The following is a 16,771-nucleotide window of genomic DNA, read 5'->3' as shown; positions in this document are numbered from 1 at the left end:
AGAGATCTTCTTTCCTCTCTTCCATCGAAAAATTCAATCTCCTTGTTTGTTGTTTCTCCTCTTCGAGAAGAATTATTGTCGGAGCCAACCTTCTTGTAGAATTTTGGAAGGCATAACTCCTTGTTGAGGGCTATTAGACAACCCCTTGTGAAGGGATAATTGGGCAGCCCCTTCCTCATCTTAGAGGAAGTCGTTTTGATTATCTCGACGAAAAACGACACTTGATCTCTAGTGCGATCAAGTGTTGGAAAGAGGACTCCGATCATGGACCGGATTAGACGAAGGAAGTACAAGCTTGTGACAACGACGATGAGCTATTTCACTACAACCGGAATAGTTGGAGTCATCCCAAACACAGGCCGTTTGGAAGGTAAGTTTATGCTTGTACTTTGATTCATATGTATGTTAATGCATGTTAATAGTTTTATTTATGTTATTCTTAAATGATCTAATATATTTATTTTAGATAGTTTTGCATGTATAAATAACATGATTAAATTAGCATTATATGAATCAATCACATGATAGTATATCTTTGTTATGCTTTTAAGATCTTACTTACACTACAAAAAAAACCAGCATTACTGACAGATTTATCCGTCGGAATTCCGTCGCTATAGACATATAGCGACGGAATTCCGACGGAATAATTTCTGTTGGTAAAATATCCGCCGGCTTCTATTACCGACGGAAACAGAATTCTGACGGTATTTTATACCGACGGAAATAAAGTTTCTGTCGGTAACGTACCGACAGAAAATACATTCCGTCGGTATAATAACGATATTCTCCATCACCGATTGAGCGACATTCTCCGACGGAACAAAATTTCCGTCGGTAATTACCGACGGGAAAAGGCTGATCCGTCGGTGATTACCGACGGAAAATGTTGTTCTGTCGGTATTTACCGACGGAACAGGGATATTCCGTCGGTAAATACCGATGGAACAACATTTTCCGTCGGTAATCACCGATGGATCATCCTGTTCCGTCGGTTGCCCGAAGTGATGCATCGAACTAAAAGTTCGATAATTGCCGACGGAATATATTCCGTCGGTAATCCGTCGGAATTCCAAAAAAAAATTTCCAGCTTCTTTTCGTTTACACGTTGTTCCCATATACATTTTCCACATATATAAACAAACCATCACACTCGATGGTTTCATACAATATCCACACAACAAATACAATCCACAACAAATATAATCTACATCAAATATAATCTACACACATATATCTATCATATGATAATCACAAACTAATAAAATCCACAAAAAAAACCATATTCCATATAATCCATAGCTAACTAAATCTACAGAATATATATTCTACACATATCCATATCAAAAATCAAGTTTACATAACACATACCGAACTAAAATGTAGTCCCAATAATACAAGAACGGGAAATCGTAGAGAAAATCCTGTAAAAAGACAAATACAAAATGATGTTTAAATAAACAGTTTGCATATTTATATATTAAGAATTTTATATGAAATAATACCTGAACAAAAAGTGAGCAAATGTTGTAGTGAAGAGCCAATATGTATATATGACTGAACGTGACTCCTGAAACATATAGTAATAAAACCTTTAGAAATAAACATGTTATAATATCAAAACAGGCTCACGTTCTATATAATAAATAAAAAACTAAAGTATAGCTGAACTAACAAACCTCAAAAAGCTAACGACCACCGTCTGATAGATCTGGAGTCTCCTGTGACTCAGATCCCTGTGATGCTTGGGTGAAAGAAGCCACGATTGCCCGCATTTGGGCCATGAGATCTTCATTACTCTTGTCACGTTCAGCTCTCTTCTTCTCCTCATCAGCTCTCCACTGATCCATATCAGCCATCCTCTGATCCATTGATTTCAGCTGAGACCGCAGTTCTTGATTTTCACGTCTTAAAGACTGCATCTCACCAGAAGAAGAGGAACTAGCACGGCCTACTGGATTCCTCAAATGATCAAATGCCACTTTGGCCTGAGAGCCAAGGCCGTAGAGGGTGGAGTTTTTTGTCCTTCCACCGACAACATCATAATATATCTCATTTAGATCGTCGGTGGATAAAGACTGTGACTCTCCACCCTCTGCTGATGGCTGAGATGCCTGAGCCACCCGTTCTGTCATTTCTTGCTGCATAAAAAATAATATAGTATCCAATTTGATATGTATTACTAATTACTAATCAAGATATAAATGAACAAATGTAATAAAGTTAATTATCTTACATGTAGAGTTTGAGATCGAGAATCAACAAATGACCCATCTTTCTTCTTGTGGGTCTTCAGAAAAATCTCCATACATGTAGGCTGTCGGGCAAGCTCACGTTCCTACATTTATAAATTAAGGAAAAAATTAATATGCTCAACAATACAAGGTTGGTAATAAATACAAAATTTGTTATAAAGTATAATTTTAAATTATACTCACCAGATCAATGGTATGCTCAACAATAGATCTGGATCCTGACGTATGCCGAGCGGTTCCGGTGCTCGGGCCACCTGGTTCTGTATTCCTATTTGCTTTTGCCTTTTCGGCATTAGCTTGCCACCTTTCTGCAGCCCAGGTGGTCGTCCATGCACTCCATATCACCTCCGAAACATACGCAGGCCTAGTGCCCTTCTTTCTCATGTAATACATATGATCTCTGTAGAGTTTGGCACAATAAGTATTCCATGTAGCTTTAAATTGATCTTCTTGCCCGTCCACCCAAGTATATCTTTTCTATAATTATAAGTTAAACATTTAGTTTAAATGATATAAATGATAACTATATTATAGAATGTGAATTAAATATATTAAATTTACTCACCACAAATTCATTATAATAAAATAGCTTCATCTCCTGGTCTACATGCCTCCATGTAGTACCAGACGCGCTAACTCGTTCCTTAAATTTTGCAGTGATATATGTGGCAACTCTGTGCCCATCCGGAGTGAACCTGCACAAAAATAGACCTTTAGGTTATGAGAAATATATTATAACTAATGTTATATATAAACTTGAATAATTAATAAGACAATATACTTACGAGTCCCCGACAACGGTAAGGACTTTGTGGCCACGGGGTGCCACAGCCTGCTGCTCTGCCATGATAATATCTACAAAATAACATTGCAACACATCATAAAAAGGTCTAAAAACCTGATAATATAAATACAAAACATTAAGGAAATCTACTTACTGACGGAAATAATAATGTTAATATTTAATCATCATTAACATCTGACTAGTCAACATTAACAGTTTCTATGTCCTCATTGCTAGATGAGCTTAGTTCAACTTCATCCTCACTGTTGGACATCTCCCCATCATCCATCTCTTCGTAAATGTCATTAGCATCTACAAGCAATTGAGAAGTAGATTGGTGTTGTAAATCAACTGAATATATCTCCACTTCATTATTCTGAAATGCATCATGGTTTTGAGCGGTGATTGTATTCGGCATCTCTATGGTCGAGCGAGGCTTGATTCGACAAACAGACAACCATTCACTAGATCTTCTTCTCTTCGTAGGGTATTCAAGATAGAAAACTTGACCCGCTTGTATTCCGAAAATAAAAGGCTCAAACTTGTTGAATCTTTTATTTGCATTAACCTCAACTAAATTATAATTTGGATGAATTCAGTACCTATTCTTGGGGTCGGATCATACCATGAACATTTGAACAACACACATCTCTTTATTGGTAATGCAGGATATTCAATCTCTATGATTTCATCAAGTCTACCATAATAATCAAATTCAGTGTTATTGTTGTCCACATATCCTTTGACGCAAACACCAGAATTATAAGTTAATCTTCGTGAATCTCGTTGTGCCACGTGGAATTTAAGACCATTAACATAGTAACCAGAATACACCTTTATTTTACGAAGGGGTCCTGATGCAATATTCATTATCCTATCATCTTGCACATTTGATATTCTACGATCTTTCACCTATAAAAATAAGTAACATATATCTTAGTACACTTCTTAATAAACATGAACTTAAAAATTTCACAAATTTTCTAACTTACATATATTTGAAACCACAATGCAAATTCGGTCTCTAACTTTGTAGCTACCTCAGTTGCACCAATTGATGGATTTTGGAGATATAATTGTTGTTCGTATAAGCTGAGAAAATAAGTAATTATATTAAAATTGGGATATCAAGCAAAATAATTAAACAAATGATAATTGTTTGATTTAAGAAGTTTACTTACTTTATGTATGGTTTGACCTCTTCACAATTTAAGAGTATATATGTTCTTGCAGCATGATATTCTTCCTCGGTTAACCATCTAGCAAGCGATGCACCCATTAACTTACCAGGAAACTTAAAATAGAAAGCATAGATGGATCTATCGGCTGAACATCATCGAATTTCTAGGACACTGCGATGTCTTGTTTGCACACTATCAACAAAATAATATGAGCAGAAAGAAGATGCTTCTTCTACTAGATAAGCATTGCATATTGACCCTTCAACTCTTGCTTTGTTACGAACATTATTTTTAATTTCCTCAAAAACCGTTCAAATGGATACATCCATCTGTACTGCACAGGACCTGCTATTTGTGCCTCGTATGGTAAATGTACTGGTAGATGTTCCATTGAATCAAAAACTTGGTGGAAATATCGCTCCAGGTTACATAATAGGAGGGGAATTTCTGTTTCTAGCCTAAGCATATCATCTATCGTAATACACCTTGATGTCAAATCTCTAAAAAATAGACTCAATTCAGTGAGTGCTTGCCAAACATTTTGAGGAAGTAAGTCATGGAAAGCTACTGGAATAAGTCTTTGCATAAATACATGACAGTCATGACTTTTCATTCCAAACATCTTTAATCTATTCATATCCACGCATCGACCCATATTTGATGCATAACCATCTGGAAATTTGATTTCTTTCAACCAATTACATAAAGCTTGCTTGCCATCTTTGTCCAATGTATAACAAGCCTTTGGAAATCTATTAGTTATTTCATCTTGATGCAACTCTGGTCTATTGACTAGGTCTTTTAATTCCTCACGTGATTTTACAGTGTCTTTAGTTCTTCCAGGCACATTCATCACAGTATTAAAGATATTATCGAAGAAATTTTTCTCAATATGCATAACATCTAAATTATGTCGAATAAGCAGATACTTCCAATACGGTAACTCCCAAAAAATACTCCTTTTCTTCCAACCACACTTGCACATCCTAACAATATATTTATTTATCTCATCAGAACCAGATTGTGATACTGGTAGAAATCCATAACTATCAATTTGCTCAATGATTTGTTCACCTGAAGCATGGAGTGGCGGGGATTTTCTGACTACAACATTTTTTAAGAAATTTTTCTTATTTCGCTTAAAAGAGTGATCAAGTGGTAAAAATTTACGGTGATTATCAAACCAAGACACCTTCCCACTGTAAGGTAATGAAAATGCATCAGAATCAGTCATGCAGTGTGGACATGCTAATTTACCAGCTGTGCTCCAACCCGATAACATTGAGTATGCTGGAAAATCACTGATCGTCCATAATAATGCAGCATGCAATCTAAAATTAGTTTTGCTTGCAACATCATAAATCACCAACCCTACATTCCATAATTCATTTAACTCTGCAATAAGAGGTTGTAAGAAAACATCTATCTTCTCTTTGGGATTGGTTGGACCAGGAATAAGTACTGTAAGGAACATAAATTCATCTTTCATACACATCCATGGCGGTAAATTGTAAGGTGTTAATATAACCGGCCAAGATGAATATTGTTGTCCTGATGTCCAAATGGTTGAAATCCATCTGCAGAAAGTCCCAATCTCACATTACGTGGTTCCATTGCAAATGAAGGAAATACGACATCTAGGTGTTTCCATGCAGGTGAATCGAAGGATGACACATTATACCTCCATCGTGCTCATGCTCATGATGCCACGTCATATGGCAAGCTGTAGCAGAGATGCATACAAACGTTGAAGTCTAGCGATTAACGGAAAATAATACATCACTTTCCATGCTATTTTTTTCTTCTTCTGCCCAGGTATGCGAGTACCATGCTTATAACGAGGGTGTGTACAGATTTTGCATTCACGCAGATCATTGTCTTCATTCCAAAATATCATGTAGTTATTTATACAACAATCAATCTTCTCCACAGGCAAACCTAAACCTCTGATCAATTTTTTTGTACTGTAAAAACTATCCGTCATTATGTTATCAGCAGGAAGCAATTCTGACATCAACTGACAAATGTCGTCGTAACATCTTTCTGAAAAATGATGTTCTGCTTTCATATTTAATAACCTTGCAGTAGCTGATAATTGAGAATGACCTGAGGGAATGTCTTTCCATACTTCTCTTTCACTAGCCTTTAACATTTCATATAGTTGCTGATATTCAGGTGTTGGTATTTCATCTATATTAGAATAATCAACTGTAGCATTTATCGTATCATGAACCATTGATTGCATTGCGATATCAATATTAATTGATGCTTCAGGATCAGTAACTGTTGCCCTGGATGACGAACCACCAGAAGGTCCAATTGGTTCATATAAATAAGGTTCTCCGTGATAGTACCAATTGTAGTAATTTGGCACAAAACCATTTCTACATATATGCATTTTTACAGTATCCTCATCACGGAAAGCTCTATTTTGACATTTTTTATGATTGCATGGACACCGTAACTCAGCACCATTCATACATTCAGGGTGACTTTTAGCAAAGTTCACAAACTGTTCAACTTCAGCAATAAAATCATCTCTGATAAATCCTTTTTCTAATCGATTGTACATCCAAGCTTTGTTCATAGACATTTTCACCTAAAACTAATATATTGAGAACTAAAAATTAACATACATTAAGATACTAACACAAAACAAACAAACGGACTATATTATGCTATAAATTAACATACTAACATAACCTATTTCTAACTTTAATCATGTTAAATGACATACAGTATAATTTAGTAAATTTTACCTGAATATGTGTAGGTCAACTGGAGAAGAGCAGCAAATGCTACCTGTTTACAAAATAAAAATAATTTAGCTAAAAAATTAAGACAAAATATTTTTCAAATTTCTCGTGGCACCAGCAGCCAGCTGCCGGCTGGCACAGCAACCAGATGTCGGCTGGCACAGCCGCCAGCAGCCAGCTGGCGTCCGACAACAGCCGGCACACCTGCAGGCAGGCGCAGGCACCCGCTGGCCGGCGCAGAAGGCCGCAGCCGGCCGCTGGCGGGCGCAGAAGCCCGCAGGCGGCCGCCGGCCGTTGGCAGGCGCAGATGCTCGCAGGCGGCCGCCGCCGGCTGGCGCATATGGCCGCTGGCGGCCGAAGCCGAACGCCGCCAGCCGATGGCGGGCGCAGAAACCCGCTGCGGGCGAGGAAGCCCACTGCGGGCACGCGCCGCCGCGTGTGGGCGAAGGCCGGCGGCAACTGCCGCTCGCCGGAAAAAAAGGAAAAAAAACAAAACCAAAAACTAACCTGCGATCGGGAACGGGAGAACGAAGCGATCGGGAACGGGAGAACGAAGCCGTCGGCCGCGCGCGCGTGAGGGAAACAGGAGGGAGGTTAGGGTTTTTTTAGGGGAACTTGCCGACGGAATTCATATTCCGTCGGTACACTTTAAGTTTACCGACGGAATTAGTAATTCCGTCGGTAAAACCATTAATTTACCGACGGGATGGCTTATTCCGTCGGTAATATCATTAGTTTACCGACGGAATATTAATTCCGTCGGTATCACGCTGTTATACCGACGGAATAAATCATTCCGTCGGTAAAAAGTAGAGTTTACCGACAGCATATTAATTCCATCGGTAATCCCGTCGGAAACATTGGTTTTTTTTGTGGTGTTATACGGTTAGATTGCAATTCATATTTAGATAAAGATCATGCTATGTTTGTTTTAAAACCATACGAACACTCCTTTGATTTAATTGTTAAATCACAAATAAAATTTTAAATTTCCACTGTGCATAGGAGTGTAGAAACACGATCACCGAATTTCGAATTTGTAACGCCCGCCCCTCCTGCTAGTAGGGCGGGGTTACTTTACTACTACTACTTGCGGAAACATTCATGCATATTAAAATTTCTCTCTAAAGTAAAACAACAGAAGTATTATGAAGTCATGCGGAACATTAACATAATTAAACTTAGTTCATGTCAACATAAAAAAGATAACATAAGCAGGTCTCTTATTTTGTCTTAGCCGAGCCACCACCACACACATCTCCTGCCTCTCCTGTGGCTCCCCTAGTTCATCCATTCTTTGCCCTTATCTGTAGTACAAGGAAAGTAAGCTATAAGCACACAGGCTTAGTAAGATCCTTTCCTACTCACAAAAACCAAATATCACAACATAATCTCATAAGCATATGACAATGGAAACATAATCATCTAACATCATATTGTGAAAACATAGCATCATATCATATCATCTCATAAAGATCATCATGCTATATCATATCGTAAATCATAAGAGCATCATGTCATATAAATCATAAGGGCATAGCATATCATAAAGAAATATCATGATGTGTCATATCATTAATAAAAGAACATCATGTCATATAAATCATAAAAGCATATCATATCATAAATCATAAGAGCATCATGTCATATAAATCATAAGGCATAGCATATCATATCATATCATAAATCATATCATGCAAGATGTCTTTTAAAACATGTGTCATGTCATATGCAAGATATCTTAAAACATATCATATAGTACTTGAACATAATATCATCATGAGAGCCCGGCTTGTACCACATACATACATAAATGCGCGTAATCCCTAGGACAGGGTAGCTAGCCCCGAACATACTAGGGAACTAGGTCCGTACTATGACTGTCGACCTAGGGGCGTACTAAGGAGCCCATCCCTTTTTACTAGACCCGTTCATAGTCCGTCGGCCTAGGGGCGCTTATGGAGCCCACCCTTGGTAAAAGTTATACAAAGTAAAATAACATATCATGGTACATGTCATAATATAGCATATCATATCTTGTCATATCATGAAGAGTGCTCTTAGCCCCCAAGGGGAAGCAACTCTTAGGCCTTCACTTGTCATGTCATAAAGAGTGCTCTTAGTCCCAATAAAGGGAAGCAACTCTTAGGCCTTTACTTGTCATATCATAAAGCATGCATACTTGAGCACATAGCACATCATAAGAGATATTTTCATGCATGCATCATAAACGTACATAAATGAGCATATTACTTGTCATATCATAAAGCATGCATACTTGAGCACATAGCACATTATAAGAGACATTATCATGCATAGTTCATAGACATACATAAATGAACACATCACTTATCATAGAAAAACATAATCATGCATGGTATCATTAACTAACATCTCTTAATTCCTAACGTAGCATGTGAGGCACATAATGATTCCCAATTGGATCTCAATCACCCATTACTATAGGGAGGCCGAAAACATTTAAAGTATTGTCCTAGGGTACAAGCAACATAAAAGCATATGAACCCTAAATCAATTTCATAGCATTTATCATAAAGAACATCATGAGCATATTTGGTTAGGTTCTAAGCTTCCTAGGTCTTTCAACCTAGTTGTGGCCGAAACATTGTAAGCATAACCTAGATTACAAGTGGTACAAAAGCATATCAACCCTAAACCAATTTCATATCCTATACCTTAAGGAACATTATGAGTAGGTTTTGCTTAGGTTCCAAGCTTCCTAGGTATTTAGTTCTTGTTCTTGGCCGAATAGTAAGGAGCATGAAACTAAGTTCTAAACAACATACAAGCATGAGAACATCATGTTAACTTCATATTATATCATAAGGAAAGTCATGAGCATGTTAATTCAACTTTTAAACTTTCCTAGGCTACTAATCTCATCATGGCCGAAAGTTCAAAGGGTATGAACCTAAATTCTAAACAACCTTCAAGCATAGAATTTCATGTTAGCTTCATATCATATCATAAGGGAAGTCATAAGCATGTTAAACCATTTTTTTTAAGCTTCCCTAAGTCTTGAATTCTACCATGGCCGAAAGTTTCATGAAGAAGGAAAATAAGCTCTAAACAACATACAAGCATAAATATCAAGCTAACTTCATATCACATCATAAGGAAAGTCATAAGCATGATAATCCAATTTTTAAGCTTTCCTAGGTCTCTAATTCTTTCATGGCCGAAAGTTCATGTAGGAGGGAATTAATCTCTAACAACATACAAGCATGAATATCAAGCTAACTTCATATCATATCATAAGGGGATCCATGAGCATGCTAGATTAAATTTTAAACTTCCTTAAACCCTAGAATTGATCATGGCCGAAAGTTTCATGAAGAGGGAAATAAGCTCTAAACCACATACAAGCATGAATATCAAGCTAACTTCATATCATCTCATAAGGGGATCCATGAGCATGCTAGATTAAATTTTAAGCTTCCTTGAACCCTAGAATTAATCATGGCCGAAACTTCATGAAGAGGGAAATAAGCTCTAAACAACATACAAGCTTGAATATCAAGCTAACTTCATATCATATCATAAGGGGATCCATGAGCATGCTAGATTAAATTTTAAGCTTCCTTGAACCCTAGAATTGATCATGGCCGAAAGTTTCATGAAGAGGGAAATAAGCTCTAAACAACATACAAGCATGAATATCAAGCTAACTTCATATCATATCATAAGGGGATCCATGAGCATGCTAGATTAAATTTTAAGTTTCCTTGAACCCTAGAATTAATCATGGTCGAAACTTCAAGGAAGTGATCCTAGGTTTTTAAGCATTCTAACCTCATGGAAAATACGTAAACAACTTGTACCACAGGTGAGGGGATACTTACAACTTGTTGCTTGTTTTTTTTTCCTAAACAAGATGGTACCCATGTGAAGAGGTGATAAGCTATGAATTGACATATTAATTTTGGGTTAATATTTGGTGTTCTTTATATATTTGCACATGTTTAATTCCAATTTTGATCATGATTCCCCAAATAAGGTTTTTATGAGCTTTATGATGTTTTTCCATCTTATGCGTGATTTATTCCTCATTTTGTGAATTTGGTCTTGTAGGGTACGCATGGACTCATGATTCAATTGGAGGCTTAGTTCACTCAACCAAATGGAGTAGTGCAAGGCCACCTTTGGGCTCAATTAAACCTGGATTCCAATGGATTTCAAGGAGCTTAAACCCAAGCTAGATCACACATGAGCCTTACACCAACTTAGGGTTCAATGAGCCAAAACCCGAGGTATTTAAAGAACATTTTGGCATGGTGAACAGTGAGCTCGCGCTACTGTTCATCGTGCCAGTTTCTTGACAGCGCGGTCGCAGCTCCTCCCTTCATCCAGATCCGAGATTCAGCTAGTCCTCATCGGTGTGGTGTTCCTGAGCTGCAGGCGATCATATTCCGACCATCAGGCGTCGCTGGCGAGTTGATTTCTCAGCCGCAGCACTATAGCAGAGAGTAGCGATTTTCGTCCCTCGTCGGTGGTGGTCCTCCGATTTGGGTTCCGTTCATCCACAGAGTCGAAGGCGGTGTTCCTCTGACGGCTCTAGTCCAATTCCGACACCAAATCATCAACCATAGCTTCCATTCCAACCTCGCTATTCCTTTTCCAGGCGGCGTTGTAGAGTTTCAGCTCATTTACGATTTCTGTGAGCACTCGAGGAAACCTGAGCTTAGCCAGTAGCTGGGAGACTCCATACTGATACCGTTGGAGTGTTCTCTGCGGTTCTTTGTGCGGTGGCAAGGAGAAGACGAGTTTGGTTCGAGATCTGAATTGTTGGGATGTTTAGTTTTTCTTGCAGTTGTTTCTTAGTTTACATTTCTTGTTCTTGAAGTTTTGTTTCTGAATTTGCTATTTCATAGCTTAGATTTGTTTGTAGTTTTATTCTTATGCACGAATCTGTTCTTTTCATTCATGTACTTTGCTATTCTGTTTTGTTCTGTTAGGGCAGGAGAAGTGCTGAAATTTTATTTCCTTGTTTGAGATCAGTGTTTCAGTTTTATCCTTTTCTCAGCTGAGAAGTTAATTGTTTGGATGGATTCAACTTAACTTTATAGCTTGACTAATTTCTAGCATGTCAAGTTTGTTGGAACCCCAAGGTTGTTTTGGTGTGATCAACAAGTTAAGTTAGGTCCTGCGTTGTTTCTAACCTTGTGTCTAAGTGTGCAGGAGCTTAGGAACACAGCTAGTCGAGCGGAAGACGCAGCTAGCGAGAAGGACGGCAGTCCGAGGGACGAGGTGCTGTGGAAGAGTACACCGGCGGACGAGAAGGAAGCGCGCGGTGGTTCCGAGGGACGAAAGCCGGAGCGGAAGATTGCTCGGGGAGCAAGAGACGCAGCTAGCGAGAAGGTCGACGACCGAGGGACGAAGACTGCGGATGAGTATGCTGGCGGACGAGAAGGAAACACGCGGCAATTCCGAGGGACGAGAAGCCGGAGGGAAGCCCGCTTGAGAAGACCGGAAGTTGGGTTCGGGTGAGCCCTTTTCCGGATGGCAGAGATCACCCAAGTAAGGGGATCCGGAGCGGAAGACCCGGACCGAGGCGGGACTAAAACGGAGCAGAGGTCCCGGACACAAAAGTCAACCAGAGTTGACTTTTTGCTCCGGGGCGCCTGGAACTGTACGGGGCTCCTGGAGCAGCCCGGGGCGCCCGGAACAGTCCGGGGCGCCCGGAACGTGAAGTTTGACCAGAACGCGTCTTTCGCATTCTGGACGTTGGGGGATAAAGTTTTATCCCCCCAGGGCGCCCGGAACCCTTCTAGGCTCCCCGACCAAGACTATAAATATAGTCTTGGTCCAGAAGCTGTCAATCAACTGAGAACTCAAGCATTCTTTCTACACTTGTACGCTTTTCTGTTTTAAGCTTCTATTGTGCGCTTCATTGCTGTAAAAGGCTTCTCCGCCTGAAGGAGATACTAGTGCTACGCTTTCTTGGATTAACAACCTTCTCGATTGTAACCAAGTAAATCTCGGTGTCCTTTTACTTTTCTGCTTTTTATTTATTTCTCTTATTTTACAAGTGTTAGTTTAAGAGTTCGAGAAGGGTGTTTGCGTTTTGATTTTTGCAGGGCTATTCAACCCCCCCCCCCCCTTCTAGCCGGCCCAACGGTCCTACAAGTGGTATCAGAGCCAAGACGCTTCAGGAGGACTAACCGCCAATCGAAGCAAAGATAATGGCCGGACCAAGCATCCACCCGCCGAAATATGGAGGAGATTTCGCTACGTGGAAGAATCTGATGCAGGTATTTTTTACCACAGACTTTGAATTAACTTTAACAATGGAATCCGGTTTTGTAGCTCCAGAAGGTAAGGAAAAATGTCAATGGACAAAAAAGGAGCAGGCTGAATTCGTGGCGAACGGCAAAGCAGAATACCATCTGCTAAGCGTTCTTCCACCTCAAGAAGTCAACAGAATCGGACAATACCACTCTGCAAAGGAACTTTGGGAAAAGTTCCTCGAGCTGCACGAAGGGACTTCCGAAGCCAAGCTCGCCAGAAGAGATCTGCTTCGGAATCAGCTCACCAGCCTGCAACTTGGGGAAGATGAGACAGTCGCGCACTTGCACTCGAGAATCAAAGAGATCATCACCGGACTATCGAATCTCGGAGAAACGGTAAGTAACCGAGATTCGCTAAGGTACGCACTAAATTCATTTCCTAGAAATTCAAAATGGGCATCACTAGTAGATGCCTTTTATATTTCTAAAGATTTAGAAAAGATCTCGTTAGAAGAATTTTTTTCTACTTTTGAAGTGCATGAGTCAAGATGTGCAGGAATGAAGGAGCCCAAGAATAACGTCGCCCTCAAAGCTTCGAGAGACAGTCGGAATCCTCTCTCGATGACGAGGAAATGGTAATGATGGTAAGAAGATTCAAGAAGCTTTGTAAATCCAGATCTACTAACCATCCACAGGGGAAGAAGAAAAGGACGATCCGCTGCTACCACTGCGACGAAGAAGGGCACATCAAGGACAATTGCCCCAAGCTGAAGAACAAGAACAAGGAAAAGGGTAAGAAGCCTATCCAAAAGCGAAAAACCCTAAAGGCGACGTGAGATGATACGTCGTCGGAGTCTGAAGTCGAGGCATTCTCCGGACTTGCTCTAATGGCAAGTCATCAAGACGACGACTGCGAGTCAAGCTCTTCCGAAATGAGCATCGAGAGCATCGATGAAGGGGGAGCTTCGTCAGAGGAAAGCAGTAGTTCAGGGGGAGACAAGGAAAACGAACTCGACAAGGTAAGTCAGGTACGTTCACTTCCTCCCGATAAACTTTATAAATTTGTTAAGTTATTAACTAAAGACTGCTGTAAATTAGAAAAAGAAATAAAAAATTTAAAAATAATCTTAGTTAAATCCTGCCCTCTAGAAGAATTAGATAAATCAAAATTGGAAAATGAAAAATTGAAACTTGAAAATAATGATTTGAAAATTCAAGTAGATAATTTGAAAAATCATGCATGTTCATCTAATTCTAGAAAATTTAAAAATTTAAATTGGTATTATAGATATCACCCGGGACAAATTAAGAATATCTCTAGAAAATATGTCCCTAAGAAATTTTTAATCAATCTAGTAGGCTGGAACCTTTATTGGGTTCCTAAATCTTGCTTAGTCTAAGTTTTAAAATTAAAATTAAAATTAGCGCTTTTCAGTGAGAAAATTAAACAATGAATTTCTCTATGAGGTTTTGTCTAAGGAAGTGGTTGTTGCTCCAATAACCAAGAAGGCCTAGTGCCTCGCCACGACCTGGAAGCCAAAATATTGAAATAAATGTTTAATTAATTTTCTGTCAAAGCATTAAAATTAGAATTAATTAATGCTTTCAAAGTTTAAAAAAAAAACATTTTTTCAAAATATTTTTATACTTAGAAAAATACTTTTTGCCAAAGTCAAATTTTCACTTAGAAAAATTCTCAAAGTTTTCACTCAGAAAAATTTTCTGCTTAAGTTACTTAGAAAAATTCTCATTTTTTGTTAATTTAGAAAAATTTTCATAAGACAATTTTTTTTAAGTTAAAAGACCATTTGAAAATTGGAAATTTCTGCTTAAAGTCTTTAAGAAATTTTTTTTACTCTAAGTCTTTAACCCTTAGTTCTTTTTAAACCCCATTTTTTTGTGATCAAAGGGGGAGAAGAATTAGTATAAGTCTAGGGGGAGGTAGAAATTGAAAATTGAAAATTTTTAAAATTTAATTTTGTTGCACATTATTGCAATAACTTGTTTTAATTTTATGTCTAGTTTTGACCCTAGCTTAACTTGGGTTGATCACACCAAAAAGGGGGAGATTGTTGGAACCCCAAGGTTGTTTTGGTGTGATCAACAAGTTAAGTTAGGTCCTGCGTTGTTTATAACCTTGTATCTAAGTGTGCAGGAGCTTAGGAACACAGGTAGTCGAGCGGAAGATGCAGCTAGCGAGAAGGACGGCAGTCCGAGGGACGAGGTGCTGCGGAAGAGTACACCGGCGGACGAGAAGGAAGCGCGCGGTGGTTCCGAGGGATGAAAGCCGGAGCGGAAGATTGCTCGGGGAGCAAGAGACGCAGCTAGCGAGAAGGTCGACGACCGAGGGACGAAGACTGCGGATGAGTACGCTGGCGGACGAGAAGGAAACACGCGGCAATTCTGAGGGACGAGAAGCCGGAGGGAAGCCCGCTTGAGAAGACCGGAAGTTGGGTTCGGGTGAGCCCTTTTCCGGATGGCAGAGATCACCCAAGTAAGGGGATCTGGAGCGGAAGACCCGGACCGAGGCGGGACTAAAACGGAGCAGAGGTCCCGGACACAAAAGTCAACCAGAGTTGACTTTTTGCTTCGGGGCGCCCGTAACTGTCCGGGGCGCCCGGAGCAGCCCGGGGTGCCCGGAACAATCCAAGGCGCCTGGAACGTGAAGTTTGACCAGAACGCGTCTTTCGCGTTCTGGACGTTTGGGGATAAAGTTTATCCCCCCCAGGGCGCCCGGAACCCTTCCAGGCGCCCCGACCAAGACTATAAATATAGCCTTGGTCCAGAAGCTGTCAATCAACTGAGAACTCAAGCATTCTTTCTACACTTGTACGCTTTTCTGTTTTAAGCTTCTATTGTGCGCTTCATTGCTGTAAAAGGCTTCTCCGCTTGAAGGAGATACTAGTGCTACGCTTTCTTGGATTAACAACCTTCCCGGTTGTAACAAAGTAAATCTCGGTGTGCCTTTTACTTTTATGCTTTTTATTTATTTCTCTTATTTTACAAGTGTTAGTTTAAGAGTTCGAGAAGGATGTTTGCGTTTAGATTTTTGCAGGCCTATTCAACCCCCCCCCCCCTTCTAGCCGGCCCAACGGTCCTACAAAGTTAAAATCGTGTTAAACTTTAGTGGAGTTCTGATCTGCAAGAGTAGGCTGAAATTCTGAGTTTAGGATTTGAGTAGGAAAGATTCATTGATTTGAAGGAATAAGTAATAGTCATTCTTGTAGTTTCGATTAGTGTTCTAAATTGGTTTTAATCGATTTTCTCAATGATAGGTTAGTACTGGAGTTAGGTTGACTTTACCTTGTTTCTTATTTGAGTTGGTAGAACTTGTTTCTGATCTGTTCAGAATTCGAATTGCTGTAGGGTAGCTTTTGATTTATTGAGTTAAAGCATTTGGTTATAATTTAATTTTCACAGTAAATTCCATTTTCAATTCCAAACCCCATTTTATAACTTGAAAACCCAAAAAGAGCGTTCGAATCTGAAACAAACATGATGCTAGCGTGATCCTCGGAAAATTCAACTCAGGCCTTATACTAAAACA

At 39.4% G+C, this 16,771-nt stretch overlaps 1 long non-coding RNA gene across 1 annotated transcript; it reads right to left on the bottom strand.

The window, feature by feature from the left end:
• Nucleotides 1–2,871: 2,871 nt before the first annotated feature.
• LOC121982735 lies at nt 2,872–7,534 on the bottom strand. Its single transcript, XR_006112214.1, has 4 exons — nt 7,484–7,534; nt 6,980–7,022; nt 3,041–3,110; nt 2,872–2,950 (listed from the first exon to the last, which is right to left on the bottom strand). It is a non-coding gene; the product is annotated as an uncharacterized LOC121982735 (long non-coding RNA).
• Between the last annotated feature and the right edge of the window lie 9,237 nt (nt 7,535–16,771).

Source organism: Zingiber officinale, chromosome 5A (assembly GCF_018446385.1).
Source record: "Zingiber officinale cultivar Zhangliang chromosome 5A, Zo_v1.1, whole genome shotgun sequence".
NCBI lineage: Eukaryota > Viridiplantae > Streptophyta > Magnoliopsida > Zingiberales > Zingiberaceae > Zingiber > Zingiber officinale.
The sequence above is the reverse complement of the archived record's forward strand: the minus strand, read 5'-3'. Positions and strand labels throughout refer to the sequence as shown.